At 57.4% G+C, this 14881-nt stretch overlaps 1 long non-coding RNA gene across 1 annotated transcript; it reads left to right on the top strand.

The window, feature by feature from the left end:
* Positions 1 to 5167: 5167 nt before the first annotated feature.
* On the top strand, positions 5168 to 6501 carry LOC125156891 (uncharacterized). The gene is made up of 3 exons (XR_007148832.1): positions 5168 to 5267; positions 6115 to 6217; positions 6376 to 6501. It is a non-coding gene; the product is annotated as an uncharacterized LOC125156891 (long non-coding RNA).
* Positions 6502 to 14881: the final 8380 nt, after the last annotated feature.

Below are 14881 nucleotides of genomic sequence, written 5' to 3'. Positions count from 1 at the left end.
AAAGTAATATTGGAATATAACCCAAAGTATAAAACAAATATCTTTGAGTCCATCGTGAGAGCAATGCATGACCAAATGGCAAAGACACAAATGCCTGAGAGTAGACAAATTTCCCCTGAATTAGAATTCCAATTGACTGAAGTAGATACTCCTCCCGCAAAGAGTGGGAGCATCATCCCTCACCCCAGTGAAGTGAGGGCTGTACAGAGCGACTTCCTTCCAAACAGGACAATGTGGAACCGGCAAATAAAAGAGTGCCTTTACAGAGGGGACACCTGACAGCCTCTACCTCAGCCACATGCTCAAGGTCAATATCAAGAAGAAAACTGAGGAAATCTGAAGGCATGGTGAACTTTAGCTAATCATATCGCATCCACATTAGCTCACGAGTTGTACCTCATGAACTCTACTGATCTGAGAGGTTAATATTAGGGGAAACTGGGGGTGCAGTATATGGGGACTCTCCGTACAAGGAGTGCAGACTTTCTATAAATATAAAACTCTCCAACATCCAGTCTACAGAAATTTAAAAAGTTAAATGGATGATGAACATGTGTTAAAACGCAAGAAATCAAGCGAGGACACACACCCAGTAGCAGGCAGGTGCAGTAGCCTTCCTGATGATGACCTCAGCGCTTTGCCCTCTCCGAGGCCCCAAGCCTGATTCCTACACCACTCTGGCCTCCTCTACCTCGCTTTCATCTCAGGAGCCCGTCCCTCCTCTCTAGCCCCCGGCCAGGCCTAAAGCAGCCTCACATTCATCCTCTCTGGACAATGGCGGGAGCCCCCCCAAAGGCCCAGCTCCACCCGCAGCCCCCCACATCACTCTCCTGAGTGGCCTTCCCAGAACACGAGTGCGATGGCACCCTGCTTCTGCACCAAGCATTTCGGCATCATACACCATTGAAGAAGCGCCCCCAGGCCTGGGACCAGCCTCTAAGGCCTCGTGGGATCAGCCCCATGCACAGCATGCTGCCCCCCGCCTTGAGCTACTTACAGTTCGTGGATGCTCTCCCAGGCCTCGGCTCAGGCCCCCATGAGCAACCTGCTACCCACCTGCATCCCTGCAACCTGGTATAAAGTAGATGCTCAGGAAGCGCCCACAAAATAACGGGGGGGGGGAGGTGGTGGTGGTCAGACCATCCCTAGGGGTGTACAACAAGCAGTTCTCCTTCACACAGCCTCAAACCAGGCACCACGAGGTGCTCCAAAGCTCCAGGTTGAGGCGCTCAGAGCAGGAGAGGCAGCCTGGGGGAGGTTAGATGCCTGCCCCAGCCCCATGTCCTCTCTATGCCCACTCTAGGAGCCCTGACGTTCGCCCTGGCCAACTCTAGAACAACTTATACCATGTTTGCCCAGTTCTGACATGTGAGAGGAATTAGCTAGGCAACAGGTTTGCAGCGGGAAAGAAAAACTCCATCATGTGATGCTCACAGGGATCACAAGACATGCACTGACTGGTTCAGCATCCATCCTCACAATAAGGGGGAAAGGTACAGCTTAGACGCACAAGAACAATAGGTGAGGCTACTGACACCTAATTTGGGCCAGGCGTTTTACACACAGGTCACATCGTGTACAACTCGAAGCTACACGTTGAATGTATACTGATACTGTCTGTACCCATTTGCCCATCCAGAAATAGAGCCAGAGAGAGTTGACATGCGGTGTTCAGCTTATGAGTGGCAGCATTCCCATTCAAATTGAGCCTGCTACAGGTGCAAAGCTGTGGTCCTACACTGGCCAGAGGTGTTCTCCCCACAACCAGCAGGGTTCTAGCTGTCCTCTGTGAGGATGTCAAGCACGATGCCTCATGTCCCTTTATGAAGGGACCCCAGGAAAAACGATGCCATCAAGATGCCAGACACTGCACCTTGCCGACACGGCCTCTCCTAGCCCCTTTGGGTCACCATCTGTCCTAAATGGATTCCATGGCTCTGGACACCAAGTGGGGGTGAGGATGGAAGGTGTGAGGATGGAGAAGATCACTCTCGCACGTGGCTGTAGGAGCTTGGCCAACTGAAGGCTGCTCTGGTGTTCATGCTTGGCCCCTGCTGTCCCATTCTCCTGCCCAGCCCGGTCCCCTTCTATCCCAGCTGGCTGGGTGGCCCAGCGTTCTCCTGCAGGCTCACTCCCTGGGCAGGCTGGACGTCAGGCACTCAACGGGCCAGCAGTTCAGAGCACACACCCACTGGGCCTGTGGACTCTCACTGCATCCCCACAGGGGTGGGGAGCGTCGTGGGGAAACTTTGGACAGATCCTCTGGGCACCTGGCAAGGGTGGCTCGGCTCGGTGACTGAGGACAGGCAGAGAGGTCAATTACTTGCTCATGAAGCACCTAGGGCAGCTGCCAGCGATAACTGCCACAGAGGAGGGCAGGTGGGTGGCAGCCAGACTGCAGGTCAGACCCCTGCCAAGGAAGCTGGAGTTCAGAGCAGGCTTTGCTGGGGAATGAGGGCTTCTCAGAGGAGCAGGACCATGGCTGAGACCCCTCACAGCAGCTCTTTGCAAATAACTGCTTCTCAGGTGCATTCTCGCATAGTCACATGGCTATGATTGTTATTTACCAAGCCCTAGGAGACTGACCACCAGGTTTGTCTAGTCAGCTCTACAGGAAGCACAAGTACGCTGAAAGAGGATTCTTGTCTGGGGACTCCCAAGGGAAGAGGAGGGCAAGTGACTATCGGCACTGGGGAGTGAGGGGGGGGGCGGCATGGGGAGACAGGAGGACAAAACCCCAAAGTATGCAGACTGAGGCCAGGGTCAGGATGGACTGGGTAGTGTGGGTAGCAACGGACGTGGGGCCTGCTGGCTGGGCCCCAGGGGAGGACACCCCCAATCCCAACATGGCCAATGTGCAGCTGGCTGCTGGTTTCCCAAAAGAGACAGACACGTCACAGCCCTGAGCAGACTGATGGCAGTAGCTCAGGGACCTGAGGGTGCAGGTGGCATGAATGAATTCCTCCAACCCATTTCCTGTGGGGTGCCTCTGTGGTGGAATACCTCTAGCCATGCCCGGGGCTTTAAAGGCACAGAAATCGGGCATGTCACATCTAAGGGTCATACATCCCTGACATAAGTCTCTGGCTGAGTAAACAGCATGATAGAGATGAGAAAAAAAAAAAGCAATGATCTGAAAATACAATAGGAAGTTTCAGAGTGATCCACACACACTAAGTGTAGAGACTCTTTCATGAAATGTTATCCATATTCTAAGTAGATGCTTGGTAGAGACATAAAATACATGTTTTTTTAACTAGAGGTGAGGGTTAAGAAAGTGAAAATCACTGCACTCAATGATACAATGTTAGATAACTGGTAACAGAAGGATCTCCCCAAATCCTGCCGCTCACCTTCTTCCACGTGGAAAATAAATCTTTTCGAACAAAACGAAGCCTGGCTGGCTGGCTGGCTGGTGAAGAAACATGATAGAAAAGGATGCTTCTTCTCTGACCTCCCACCACAAGTCTTAGGTGCTGCAGATGGCCACTAACATCAACTATGGGATCCTGAGTCATTCTCTGCAAGGATTGTAGCTAAGCAAAAACTTGGATCTAACAGGGAAGGGGCGTTTCCAAGGCAGCATCTAATCAAGGAGCCAAAAGCTGAGGACACTCACGACTATGGACTGAGGGGGTCCACCCTCTCCAGAGGGCCCAGAGAATCTAGTCCCAACTTTGATGACAGGCTTGGGAGACCCTGGCAGAACTGTCAGGCTGAGAGGTCCCCTACCCCTCTTCATTCTGCCTCAGTGGTGTAAGAGCAATGAAACCCTTGGCCAGAAGGGGAAGGGCTCAGGTCAGCAGAGGGAGGAGCCTAAGGCTATGCCAGAAGCCAAGGTGAGGATCTTTAAGGAGCATTGAAGGAACGTCCCAAACCTTAAGAGAGCGATCCCGGCTTAGCCCTGTCCCTGTGGTCATCTACTAGAGGCCCCATGTCAGAAGGATGTAGAGGCCCCTGACTTCCTCCTGGGGAAGAGAGATGCAGGTCTCAGGAAAGTGAGACTTGGATGAGGGGTATGTCTTCAGATCAGCAGAGAAAGGCGTGCCAGTACCTTCCATGAATCAAAATATCCTGTTGAAGGAGTAAAGGGACCCTCGATCACAGAAAAGAAGGGTCGTCAGCCCAACCCCGCATCTGCTATTAGCCTTGGGAGTCCCCAGGAATACAAGGCCCTATGTGTCCGCCTTTGAGATCTTCTGGAGGGAGGGGAGATCTCAAGGAGAGGAAACCTTTGATCTGAAAGGTGCTGCACTTGGGTCAGCAGAAGGGAGGGCCTAGGTCCCGTCGGTAATCAAAGGGAGGGTGCTGAGGGAGGCTTGAAGGGGCCCTGGACTCCGGAAGAGAGGGGACCTCCACCAGCAACAAAAACCCAACCTAGCTGTCAGCTGTTGGAAGCCCCGTGACAGTCTGGGCAAATGTAGTATTTGTCACTTCCACCTGGGGACTGGGAAGGCAGTTTGGCTTCCTCTGAGGTGTGAATCCTCAAGTCAGCACAGAGAGGACTCCCAGACCCTGCGATGTGAAGGTAAGTAAAGACCCTGAGGGAAGATCAAGGGACCCAGGACCCTAGAAAACACAGAGGGGACCTCCGAGAGTTCGCGACCTTCATGGAAGGGCCCTGGGCCCTGGGCCTGTACAGACTTGCGGCAGCAAGTCTGTCTGGATTTCCATAGCCGGGTCTCAGAGACCCGGGGGGGTGGGGGGGGGGGAGAGGGGTTTGGGATGCCTCAGGTCACCAGAGAGCAGGGCCTGGATCTTGGGGCGATTTCTGGTGAGGACGCAGAGGGAGGACGGAAGGAGGAGCCTGGACCCCTCAACAGAACCAGTCCGAGTAGGCCCCCAGACGGGATGGGGACACTGTTAGAGCCTGGGCTTCGGCATCTGGGTCTCCAAGGGCGGGGACCGGGGAGTGGGGGGCGGTTCGGGGGTCGGATGGGTGAGCTGGGGAGGACGGGGGACCCACCATATGCACAGGAGGCCACCTAGGGAACACCGAGGGAGGGACTCTGGTCCCCAGAACGCAGGCCCCGGCCCGGAAGGCGACCCCTAGCGGCAGCCTAGGGAAGCCCCTAGTGGGTATGAGGCCCCGCGGGGTGTCTGGACTTCCGCATCCGGGTCTCAAGAGACTGGCGGGGCGGGGCGGGGCGGGGCGGGGCGGGGCGAGGGGGCCTCGGCGTCGGCGTCGGCGTCAGCGTCGGCGTCTTCCGGCCGCGCCTCGAATCCCGTCAGGCGCGGGAAGGGCGCAGAGCCTCGTGGGCTTCGAGGTGAGGCCCAGAGGGAGGAGCGAGGGGGCCGGGACCCAGAGGGGAATGAGTCCGGCGGTGGGGGCGGCGGTGGAGGCCGCAGGGCGGCGCGACCACGACGACTGTGACCAGGGCGTGAGGCGTGGGCGGACTCGGGCTCTGGGTCCCAGCCCGACTGAGAGCTGGTTGCGCGCGAGGAGCCGGCGTCAGGCGGCAGAGCCCGAGGCCCAGGCCGCCCAGGGAGTCCGGATGGGGACGAGAGGATAGGGCTGAGGGACCCCCAAGGAAGCCACGTGAGCCCCCCGCCATCGGCCCCGGGCCTCCCCGGACTTGGTCGCCTCGTACGACGCCAGCCGCCTTGGCCCGGACCTCGTCGGGCCGTGAGGGTTGTGGTGGGAGGCAGCGGGCCCGGGGCTCCCCGGGAGAGCCCTGCGGGAGGACGGCCGGAGGCCCCTTGGACCCCAGCCCCGGGGCCGCCCTCGGAAAGCCGCCCCCGCGGTGGGTCTGGGCGAGGGGAGGGCCTTGGTGTGCGGGGCTGGACCCCGGTCAGCCGAGGCAGGATCCCGGGCCCTGGCCGGGGTGCAGGGGAGAGAGGAGGCGCTGCCTCGCAGCCCAGGACACCTGCGTAGGGCCCAGGCCTGCCCTGCCGCTCGGGTCCGCTCTGGCTGTCAGCGGAGGCCCAGAAGGGGCAGGCCCAGGCTGGATGGGGGGTGGGGGGGTGGGGGCTCCCGGGGCGGGGCCGCCCAGAGTCCTGGCCAGAATCTCCTGGCCGCAGTGGGGGGTGGGGGCCCGGGACGATGCTCGCGGTCTGCACCCACCCTGAGACCCTGAGGCGCCCCCTCCCTCCCCCCCTCCCTCCCTCTTCCAGGGGCTCTGCGAGCTCTGCAGTTGAGGCCTTGGTCTGAGGCAGGAGTCCTGAGGTCACAGAGCAGAGGAGGCGCGGCCGCGTGCCAGTCGGTTGTCCAGGCGAGGTGCGTGCTCCGCGCGTGGGGCCGGGGGCTCGCCCATCCCACCCCAGAGGGGACCCCTCGGCCCCCAACCCCCACGCGGCCCCGCTCTCAGGCCTGGGAGCTCGGGGTCTGGGTGGGCTGGGCCTCCCCCTGAGGAGCCACCCCTCTTCTGTCTTCAGGGTCTGGCGACCATCATGCCCCTACGTCAGACGAGTGAGCTCTGCAAGGTCGAGGAGGAGCCCAGACAGGCCCCGCTGCCATGGGATGTACCGCTGTGGGAGGCGGAGGACGAGGAGGTGGAGGTGGTGGAGGTGGAGGTGGAGGTGGTGGAGGTGGAGGAGGTGGATATTGTGGAAGCGGAGCAGGTGCATGCCGAAGAGGAAGAGGAGGTGGATGTGGCGGAGGACGTGCAGCACGTAGAGGTGGAGGAGGTGGAGGAGGTGGAGGAGGTGGAGGAGGTGGAGGAGGTGGAGGAGGTGGAGGAGGAGGGCGAGGCACAGTCTGCCCGAGAGTCAGAGGAGTGAGCTCTGGAAGCTTGAGGAAGAGCAGTGCATCCTGCTCCTGTTGGATGCACTGCTGTGGGACGGGAGGACGAAGAGGAGGAGGTGGATGTGGAGGAGGAGGAGGCACCATCTCCCTCTCCGTCCTCCTCTTCCTCCCTGTCCTCCTCCTGCTCTGCCCAGTTTCTGGTCCCCTGGAGGAGGGATCTGCTGCTGGCTTGCAGAGCCCCAGAGCCCTCACAGCCCCTGCCCTTCCCCAAATGCCATGGCAGGTGCTCCATTGAGCCCGTGGGACCTTGGCCCCAGCAGCCCGGAGGAGATGGGGTGGAGTCCCTGGGGGCACTTGGAAGTGGCCCAGTCCCTGTGTCAGATGTGAATTCTGGTACAGTTTTGGCGGGACCGTGACAGGATACAGTTGTGGTGGAAAACGGTTTGGTGTGCCATCGAAAGATTCAGAATGGAATCCCTGCGTGGTCCAACAATCCTAATTAATTCTGGGTATCTTCGCAAAGAGTAGAAAGTTGGGTTCCAAACTTCTTTCGCTCCTTTGCTCACAGATGCAGTATTCACGATAGTTGACGTGCTGGTGTGATATTATGGCATATGCAGAAAATATATTTGTGGTCATTGAGATGACTAAAATACATTTCTTTCAAATATCTGTGTGGAGCATCTGGGCGTCTCATTCGGTTAAGTGTGCGACTTTGGCTCAGGTCGTGATCTCACGGTTTGTCTGTTGGAGCCCTGCGTCGTAGGGTCTGTGCTGACAGCTCAGATCCTGGAGGCCGCTTTGGATTCTGTGTCTCCCCGTCTCTCTCTTTGCCCCTCCTCCTTTGTGGGGGAGTGAGTGTTCTCTTTTTGTCTCTCAGAAATGAATAAACAAACATTTTAAAAAAATCATAAAAAAGTAAACCAAAATACATAGCTGGTCTTGTTCCAGGGTCTGTCTCAGACCTCCCCAAATGCTTTTAATCCCAAAGCTTGAGGAAGGAATCCCTAAAAGATGAAGGTGTCTTGTTATGTCAATGAGGTGAGTCTGGGCATCTCCCAAGCACGGGGCCTGATTGCCAGGTGAGTGGACCATGTGCTTAGAGGATGGGCGCTTTCATTCCTCCTCCCTCCACTGCCAGGGAGGGCCGAGGGGCTGCAGACTGAGTGAGGAAGCCTCCAGAAAACCCCGAAGGGAGGCGTTGAGGGAGGTTTCAGGTGTTTGAACTTGCAGGTGTGTGGGGGAGGGCCGCACTCTGATGGTACGGCAGCCTCGCCCCTCTGCCCACATACGCAGGCAGCTCTTGTGTCTGGCTCTTCCTGAGCTCCATCCTTTTACAGTCAAGAGGTGAGCTACCGGGTAGCTTGTTTGCCTGAGTTCCGTGAGCCACTCTAGCCAATTCATGGAACCTGAGGACGGGGTGGTGGGAACCTCTGATTTAGAGCCTCTCGGTCGCAAGCAGGGGTGACGGCCCGGGGTTTGGGACTGGCGGGAGTAGGGGTGGGCAACCTTGTGGGCCCGAGCCCCGGCCCTGTGGACTGCGATGCTGTCTCTGGGTGGAGAGTGGCAGAAGCAGGATGAACTCTGGGCCACCCCGCCGGGCCCGCCCCTGGCCGTGTGAGAGTGCTGTCAGGCTGCCTCCAGGCCCGGCAGTCAGTTTGCATCGCCTGAGCATCGGCAGCTTAGGAGGGCAGCGCCTCCGGCTTCCCTCAGGAGGAGGGCTAAGCTTCCAGGAGCAGTTCTGGAACACCAAGATCACAAAGCCCTGTCCGTGCCCGGCGGGGTGTCCGATCCCCCCAAGCCTAGGGCTGGCTTTTGCTCCACGGTCGCAGAATCACTGTGTCCTTTCAGTAATCAGACTCCGGCGTTTCCATCGGCCCCTCTTCTCCCCCAGACCCTTTTGTCTGGAGGGGTCCTACCCAAGAGGGACTGAAGCATCTTGGCAGAGCAACGTTGTCATAAAAGTGAACCACAAAGACTCGTCACGGTCAGGGTGACAGCCTGAATTTTCAGCAGTGTTTGAAATGGGGGCACGTGACCCTTTTCATCCTGATTGCTTACCCGGTGAGGGGTGGACAAAAGAGCCTTGCCTTCCTGGGAAAGCTGAGGGAACACGCACACGGCCTGGTGGGTGCGGCGGGAGGAAGGCGAGGGAACAGGCGGCCAGTGCTTGTTGCGGACCGCAGATAACCAGGCCGGGCCCGCACAGCGAGCCGAGAGCAGAGGGCCGCCCCCTCGAGGGGTTCCGAGTCGGATCTGCCCTGAGTGCACGGAGGCCTCAGGGTCCCTGCGGTTGGCCTTCCCGGGACCTGCAGCTTCAGCGGGCATCCCAAGCTCGGAACACGCTCCCTCGTCTGTGTCAGAAATGCCCCTGGGCGGCTCTGTTTCTCTTGGTCTCCTGGGAGAGCGAGTGCTTCCTTGCGCACATCTGGAAGGGACCCAGATGGTGCAGGGCGGCACCCAGGATATTTTGACAGAGTTGGACCCCACAGAGGGGTGTCCCAAATCTACAACACGCCCAGAGCCCAAGACCTGGCGGTCGGGCTTTGCCTGCTCTCGGTCCAGCACAGCACCTGCTGAGGCTGAAAAGGCCCGCCCACGGGGGCCACGTTCAGGTTTGGCTCGGCATTAAAGCCAGGCAGTTAGGCTTTGTGGTTCGGGTCTAACAAAGTCGGTGGCGCTTCCGCAGCAGCTTCCCGCAAGAAAGCCAAGACCCGGCCAGGCCAGACAGCAGCTGCCCAAGTCCCCATGGCAAGCAGATGCTTTCCTAAGCCTTTCCGGCCTCGCCATCCTTAGAGTCTCGCCACCTGACCGCTGCAAAACCTGCACCTCGGGCCAGATAATCGTCATCCTCTAAGGGTCAAACCTGTGATTTCCCCAGGGCTCCTTAGCAAACTGTAGGGGGTTCTGGGGATTGGGGGCTGCTCCGGGAAGAAGACATGACCAGGAGACACAGCAGCACACAAGCTCTCCTGGGTGGCGCCTGAACAGCCCCATTACCCAGGAGTCCCTCACAGCATGAGACCATCCAGGGGCTTATGGGCAGGGAGCCTATGCAGAACGGGAGTGCTATGGTCTGAATGTTTGTGTCCTCCCCCCACCCCCCCCCACCCCCCAATACATCTGTTGAAATCCTAAGTGCCAAAGAATGATGTCATTTGGAGGTGGGGCCTTTGGGAGGTGCTTAAGTCACGAAGGTGGAACCCTCATGGGTGGGAGGAGCACCTTGGGAAAGAGGCTGCAGGGAGTTCCCCAGCCCCTGCCACCATGAAAGGACACAGCAAGAAGATGGCGGCTGTGACCCGGGAGGAAGGCTCTCGCTGCACCGTGCGCGGGCACCTTGCTGGCACCTTGCACTTCCAGCCTTCAGCACCATGAGGAATAAATGTCCCTTCTTCATAAGCCGCTCAGTGTGCGCGTTGTGTTACCGCAGCCCCATGGGCTAAGGGATGAAGGCAAGGGAAGGGGCCCCTGGGGGAGGCCTCCCTCAGGGAGGGGGCTCAACTCAGCAGCTCAGGGCCCTGGCCCGGGGTCTTAGAAGCATAAGGCTCTATCTTGTGTATTCTCCGCAGATGCAGGGTGAGGTTTGGCGAGGCACGCCAAGCACGCAGGCTCCAAACGGCCCAAACTCTGCTGCTTTGGGCTACGTTGGAAACAATCACAAACGTGAGAGAAAATGTGAGTCAGGTGCTGGCGGGTGTTTGAGCCAACAGGGTGCAGCAGCCTGCCGTGAAGAAGTCCACCGCCTCGGGGGCCCCTGTGCGCAGGACCCGTTTGGCCCATTTGTAGAACACGACCTGAACCCTGCTTTTCCAGTCTCTAAAAGGCTCTGCGGGCTGCCTCTCTCTCCCACGTGGTCCTCCTTTCCCCAGGGCCTCCAGTAGGCAAAAAGCACCAGGAGACGCCTTCTGTTACCAAGATTCAGAGTTCACAACAGAGAGAGACGCTGACGGAGAGTGACTCTAATGGCACAGTTCCCGATGGGAGAACATCTCCGAAGGAGACATGTCCGATACTGCAGAAAAGAAACGCTGATGGAAACCCCGAGGACCCGGGTCTCCCTGTCTACAGCATGGGAGGGAAACCGGCTATTAACAACACTTGCACATGGTTCCTCGAGAAAGCACCCAATGGCCCCGTGCCATTTGCAACCTTCCCAGTGTCCCCGAGCCTTGGGCGACTACAGAATGTAACGCCACCAGATAGGAAAGGCTCCTTTGCTGCTGGTCTGTGCAGTACACGGGAGGCTTCGTGGCTTCAGGGCTCTATCAACTTGGTCAGGTGGAACCTGGGCCCCTGACTCCACCTTCCACGGCCTAGGTTGGGCCTTTTCTGACACCTTCCCAGGGGACCGGGGCCCAGAGGAAATGGCCCAGACCCCGTGGAGCGCTCAGCACAGCCGCTGTGATGCGGGGCCCTCCGTGCCTGCTCCTGCTGTCCTGTTACCTTGCAGGGCTGTAACGTCAAAGACGCTAAACCCCGCCCAGCTCCTGGTGGGTCACACACAACTTTCTTCCTTCCAAAATGTACACCCTGGGACCGGGTTCACATCGTGGTCTCCACTGTCCCCAAGGACTTCCTTAGTCTGGAAGGGGAGACGGAGCACCCAACTGGGACTCCACGTGGGAGCTGGGCCGGATGTGGGAGCCCCGGGAAGGGAATCGTGAGGGGGACCGGGCCAGGAGTTAGGACTTCCGGAGACAGCGACCTCGAAGCCAGACCACAGGAGAGGGTAGCACGGGGTCTGACCCTGACACGGGCTCCAGGTGTGTCAGACAACAGTGCTGGCCAGACGAACGGCGGGCTGGGCCAGGGGCCGGTGCCCGGCAGAGGGTGAGAAAAAGCGGCTGGAGGGCTGGTGGGTGCAGGCGAGGGTGAGGTGAATGCAGTGGCCAGCAGGGCTGGAGAAGGCAGGCCTGGGACGTGGCGAGGATTTGTGTCCACAACGGACGTGCTCCTTCTGGGCCGTGGCTGAGATAGACCCTCGGGGTGTGAGGTGACCCAACAGCAGGGGAAGGGTGGTGCCTTCGGGGGATGGGGACCAGGAAGGGGGTGGCTTCCGGGACACTGGGAGCAACGGTGGGGGGGGGGGACAGGGGGATGTTAAAGGATGGAGTCCAGGGGGTGGGGGTGGGGGCGGCCGAGGGCAAGGCCACAGAGCCAGGCTTGCCTGGTGGAGACACCAGGCCTCGGGCCCTGTAACCTGGAGCTCGGCGCCCTCCCAGTGGGCACCAGGCTGTGTGGGAGCCGCGGAGAGTCAAGATTGAAATCGCTTTCCCTTCAGCGTGGCTGTCCTCCTGACCTGGTCAGCTGTGCTCTGCTGGATTCACCCAGCCTGGGGTTTGGTCCCTGTAAGGCAGCGACACGTCTGGGTCATCTCTGGGGCCTTTGAAGCCCTGAGGGCCAGTCAGTTCTCCCAGAGGGTCTCGAGCACAGAAGCTACCTGAGACAGACTCGTCTGAGCGGTGGTCATGGGTCCCAGGGTTGTAATGCTGGGACTGAGAAGGTTTAGCCAAGAGAGACTGGGATTTCTATCATGCCCTTCTTCATGTAGACTGAAGATGGCACGGTGGCTATTTCTTCTCCAGGGGACGAGCTGAGCCTCCTGCCCTAGACTGTTAACCCCAGTGGAGATTCGGGGACTCTTGAAACAAAGAATATAAGGCAACAGTCCTACAGAAGACTTCGGACCTAACAGTGCCTAAATCCAACCAAATCTCTGCCTGCTCTCTGCAGAGCGCCACACTGTGTCTTCATGAATCTTCTTCTCTCCCACATCCCTCCCACCAATAGGTCTTGTCCCTGTCAGTAACCAACAGAGCTCAGGGGCTCTCAAGGGCCACAGTGAAATACCGCTTCCACTCCTTAAAGAGCTCACTGAAGGGAAAATCCTTATGTGTGCAACTAAAGGAAGCCGAGATGCTGTGGAAGAAGAGATGCTAGGAGCCCCCTTCTGAGAAACCACGAATGACTTTGAAATGGTGGCTTTGTTTTACTTTTACCTCCCGTTTAAATCCTTATCCTCTCAGGGCACGGCCTTACAAGACACGCTGACTTCTGGAATGAACACTTGGTAAACCTGTCTAGAAGCACACAGCCCATGGAGCAAGCCTGACTCTAGACCTGAGGCTCCGTCGTGGGTTCCAGCCATTGGACTGAAAGGCACCTTGGGAGACCCTCTCTCAGACCCTCTTGGTGTTCCCCTTTTAGACACAAAGTATGGACTCTCAGAGAGGGCCAATGACGCTCCTCAGTGGTGGAGCTGGCACAAGGAGCTAGGATCCTCGCAGGCGGGGCCCTTTCCTCCTATCCAGAGTGAAGATTAAGAACAAAGTTGTCCAGATGCCTAGAGAACACGTATCCCCAAATCCAGTGTCCCATCCTCTCACCTGTGGCGAAGATGACTTTCATTTGGGTTTTGTGCCACCCCACACTCAGACTCTCCTCTATTTTCAGATACTTCATATTGGTTCCATCTAGTCACGTCTAGCTAAACAAGTAGGAATGGTCCCTGGGAGCGAGTCTGTGTAAAGCAGGCCCTATGAAAAGTAGCCCCACAGTAAAGAACATTATTCAGTGTATCTCCAATCAAGGTAATGGCAGGAGAGGACACACGGGGTGGGGTGGGAGTGGGCTCAGGACAAGAGAAGCAGGGTGGGCATGGCAATGGACCCGTGAAGTGCTTTGTGTCAACAGAACGGAGTATATTCTGAACTTGCAAATCAAGTAATTAAAGGGGGAAATACCGAAGGAGATCCAATTTGCAAGCAGGAGGCCAGAAATCTGGGAGAGCGGAAGCAAAACCACCATATGGAAGAAAGGAAATAGGGTTTCAGAGGTAGGCTTGAGGGACCCTGAATCCAAGTGTCTGCAGAAGGTGATCTGCAAAGGGCATACTCAAGTGCTCCCAAAGTGAGCAGGTCTTGGGCAATGAGAAGGTTTTCTATAGGGAACAAATGGAAACTAAAGACAATCCCCTTGTGATCTGGAGAGGGATGAGCTGAGGAACATGGAGAAGCATAACAAGAGACTCTCAAGCACAGCGGAGGAAGCGGCCGTTCACGCCTAACACCGACGCGTTGGGTAACACTGTGTCTGAGGTGTTGTGGGTAAAATTGAGGTTGAGGAACAAGACGAATGCTCACACCGTGCTCCATCACAGCCCTACTCTGGGGACAACATGACCTGGGGGCAAGAAACTAGGACTTTTTGTTGAAAACAGGCCCAACTAACCAGCAGGAGGAGTTGGAAGAGACCAAAGAAAGAAAGGGGGGGTAGGTGGCAGGAAGAAACGGGGGGGGGGTTACCAACCAAACCCTACTCTGAGGAAACTTGACCTGGGGGCAAGAAGACAAGATTCTTTGAGCCTATCTGAGCAGGACCAACTAACCATCAGGAACAGCTGGAAGAAAACAAAGTGGGAAGTGAGGGGGGCAGGAATAAAAGGAGGGCTACCAACTGGAACACTGCTCTGAGGAGAACTTGACCGTGGGGCAAGATAACAGGACTTTTTGTTGGGGTCTCTCACAGCAGGACCTACTAACCAGCAAGAGTAATTGGAAGACACAAAACGGGAAGTGAAGGTGGGGCAGTAATAATGGGCTACCAAGTGAGACACCACTCTGAGGACAACTTGATGTAGGGGGCAAAAAACAGGAGTCTTGGTTGCACACTATCTGAGCAGGACCAACTAACCAGGAGGAAGAGTGGGAAGAGACCAAAGACAGAAGTGTGGGGTGGGCAATAGGAATAAAAGGGGGGGGCACCAACCGACTCCCTACTCTGATGACCACTTGACCTGGGGGAAAGAAAATAGGACTCTTTGTTGGTCCCTATCTGAGCAGGACCAAGTAACAAGCAGGAACCGTTGGAAGAGACCAAAGTAGACAGAGTGGGAGGGCAGGGAAAAAAAAGGGGGGGGCTACCAAGTAAGACCCTACTCTGGGGACAACTTGATCTAGATGGTAAGAAAACAAGACTGTTTGTTCGGTCCTATCTGAGCAGGAGCAAATAACCAGCAGGAGCCTTTGGAAGAGGACCAAACGGGAATGGGGGCGGGGGGATAAGAGGGGGCCTGCCAAATGGGACCCAATTCTGAGGACAACTTAACCTGGCGGCAAGATAATAGGACTCTTTGGGGGCCAATCTGAGTAGGACCAACTAACCAGTGGGAACAGTTGGAAGAGGCCAAAGCAG

The sequence above is a fragment of the Prionailurus viverrinus genome, chromosome X (assembly GCF_022837055.1).
Source record: "Prionailurus viverrinus isolate Anna chromosome X, UM_Priviv_1.0, whole genome shotgun sequence".
Lineage (NCBI taxonomy): Eukaryota > Metazoa > Chordata > Mammalia > Carnivora > Felidae > Prionailurus > Prionailurus viverrinus.
Note: the sequence above shows the minus strand (reverse complement) of the source record. Positions and strands in the feature narration are given on the sequence as shown.